We start from the raw sequence: 3,048 nt of genomic DNA on the forward strand, positions 1-3,048 counted from the left end.
CAGGCTTCATGCTGTGACCACTTCCTCTTACACACACTCAAGCCTTCTGATACCCTTGCTCAGACAGTCCCACTGGGCAATGGGCTACAATAGAGGAGTTTGGAGGGACAAATGTCACCATTCCTCCCCAGTGAAGTTTGGACAGTGTGACTCTGGAGGCCCCTTTGTGTGTCTGAGGACTGGTGCCACCTGAACTCTGACTGGCGTGGTATCCTGGGTGGTTGGTTGTGCCACAGGATGGGATACCTTCATGAGAAGCACCATGGCCCAGAGCTCATCAGGCATCTTCTCACAGGTGGCTGTGTTTGTGACTTCATTGCCCAGCACATGACACGGGGCAGGTGTGAGTACTGGGAGGGTTTTTTTCCACTCCTACCTGTTTAGCACCGTAGGAATCCAAATTGCCGTGCTATTGCTGCCTCCCTCCTCTCCACCCACAGCACTTCTGTTCGTTTTCCAGACACTGCATCAGCAGCAAGGTGCATTATCTTTTAATTTGGGATGGCAAAACAAAAGGTTTAAACATATAAGTCCCCCTTCAGAAACCATGTTATAATAGCAAGTCTGACCCCTGCATTCCCTGAAGGAGAAGCAGAAGGCTACTCAAGCTACCCTTTTTCTGGCTGAATGCAGCCCTTCCAGCTCAGTGAGGTGTCCCTTGAGTGCTGCATACCAGCCCTGCTCTATTAAAAGTCTGCTTTGAATGCTTGCCAGCTTGAAATCTGAACTGCTGTTGTGCTCCTGAAACGGCGTGCAGGATTGATCAGGGGTTATCTCCTCATCAAATACAACTTTGAACATGAAAGGGAAGAGGGGTATGGAATTAAGTGCCGCAGTTTTCTTGGCTTATTGGAAGTGCCTTTTATAGCTAGGCACAGGTCTAGTGACTCCCCACTGGCCACTTGTATTTTTCTGTGCAGGTAATTACAGGGCTAATACAAGTTATTAAAGAGATAGTGTTATTTCTGTCATAGCCATCAAAGCTGAGGTGTTGCTACTAACTAATACCCAACCTATTATGGCTTTGCTAGGGATCCTTAATGATTATGCTTTCAAAGGGGGACTGTCTGCAGACAAGAAGGTGTCTCTTAATTGGGTGCAGCAACTGCAAGGAGCAGAAGCCATGTGGCTGCAAAGTGGGTGTGCTACCCCTTGCAAAGCAGAGCTGCCGGGATTCACACAGACCAAATGCCCAGAGGAGACGAAGGGGAGGCCGACATAAAAGTGATGTTTCATTAAAAATGAGCTTGGAGTAGCCATGTCAGCTCTTAGCAGGCTGGACAAATGCGAGCCCACGGTGTCAGTGGGACAAATGGAAGTTTGGGGATTTTTAAGTAGGACTTGGGGCCGGAAATTGTGTGTTCTCATCTGAGGCATCTCTCAGCTGCATGTCAAGCAGTTTGTGTTTGAAACAACTGCAGTTCTGTAGCCTGTGGCTTAATCAGTTGTGTCTGTACTGCAATAACCCTTTTCTCTCTCTAGCTGCTGTGCCAAGCCCTCTCCCTGCACCAGCGGAATGTAGTTCCCAAGACATCCTGCTCTTTGGAGGAAATTGTCTCATTCTGTACCCCCAGGCTCTGGAGCATAATGTCCCTCACAACAGGTAACTGGAGTTTGGCTGTAGTAACCAAACACTGAATTTTCCTCATGGCACCCACCAAAGTGTTTCCCTGGGCTTGGAAGCCCCAGCCACTGCCAGACCAGGCACCGCTCTCAGTAGTGTCTGGATGACAGCAGCTGTGTGTTCCCTGCAATGCAAATCCCCAGCTATGCTTGCTGGGCAGGATAATGCTGCGGGGGAAGGTAGTAAGACAAAAAGTCTATTTGTAATACAGATCCTGTACAAGCCACTCTCACAAAATGTCTGTGACTGGCTAGAGATCTGTGGTAACCCTTTATCCTTTGGTCTGCCCATATCAATCTCAGCTCACACAAAGAAGCTTTCAGCTCCTGCAGGAGGCAGGGGAACAAGATGGATTGGGCTGGTGGTGCGTCAGTCACATGGCACAAAACTATTGCTGCTGTAAGGAAGCATCAATCCCCACCTGGTGCTGATCAAATTCACGGCAGTCCTCTGGTGTTGGTAACTCTCTCCCCTGATGGCTTATGCTGAGAGGGAAGATCATAAAATTTAACAGATGGAGCTGGTGACATCGGTTTTCAGCTTCTGGTGAGACTCCCAGCCCATGGTGGGACTGACAAGGGCAAAGCTCAGCCATGCAGAAACATGCCTTTACTATTGCTTGCTTCTAGCCTGTGCACCTGGAATATTAACAGTACTAGAGGACAAAATCATCTTGATGTGCTTCACTAAATTAGATGTAGATACCGACTTGGATGTGACCCTGACTATGTCTCTCTCTATTTGAATGGAAGAGAGCTGATCAGTAAGTCTGGGTGCCTTGGAGGTGTGAGGGTTACTGGGTATAATTTCTTGTCATTCATTGTCATGAAGAGCAGCAAATCCAGCTGACCTTTGAAGGCAATTTGTATTTTCCATTATGAATCTAAAGAACTAGAGAAAACACCCGAATGGAACAGGGCAGGTAGGACTGAGGGTCATGTTCATATTTGTGCTGGCTCCTAGTGCAGTGTGATGGGTGTCTCGAAAATGTCTTTTAACTGTGCATAATTCTGTGCCCCCTCTGCCTTGTCTCCAATACACCTGTTTTACTCCTACAGACCTTGGGTAGCAGAAGAAACTGCGTGCTTAGCCTTGCTTAGCTGGTGTGTGTCCAGGTGGACTTCTGATGTGTTAGTGTAGCCAGTAATGTGTTGAAGACACAACTCACAGCCTGATTCTTAACTTAAAATCAGGTTATATGGTATAACAAGCACACAGGTAACTGGGTAACCATGCAGATGAGACAAAGAAATGTGGCCCATTGTCCCTCTGAAATGATAATAAATGTTTCCTGCAAATACTCACTGCCTCTGCACTTTAACTTACTAATGGTGATGCGTTGGTAATGATGTTGATCCTTAGTCGTGCAATTCATCCACTGGGAATATTTTGTTGTTCATGTGGTTGTTTTGGATGAAGTCCAA

General features: G+C 47.1%; 1 long non-coding RNA gene across 1 annotated transcript; it reads left to right on the forward strand.

Annotated features, from left to right (window-relative positions):
• The first annotated feature begins 369 nt into the window (after window positions 1-369).
• LOC113965777 lies at window positions 370-2,819 on the forward strand. The gene is made up of 4 exons (XR_003533630.1): window positions 370-479; window positions 1,483-1,603; window positions 2,254-2,391; window positions 2,683-2,819. It is a non-coding gene; the product is annotated as an uncharacterized LOC113965777 (long non-coding RNA).
• The last annotated feature ends 229 nt before the right edge of the window (window positions 2,820-3,048 follow it).

Source organism: Neopelma chrysocephalum, unplaced genomic scaffold (genome assembly GCF_003984885.1).
Source record: "Neopelma chrysocephalum unplaced genomic scaffold, ASM398488v2 Primary Assembly neopelma1_59, whole genome shotgun sequence".
NCBI classification, from domain to species: domain Eukaryota; kingdom Metazoa; phylum Chordata; class Aves; order Passeriformes; family Pipridae; genus Neopelma; species Neopelma chrysocephalum.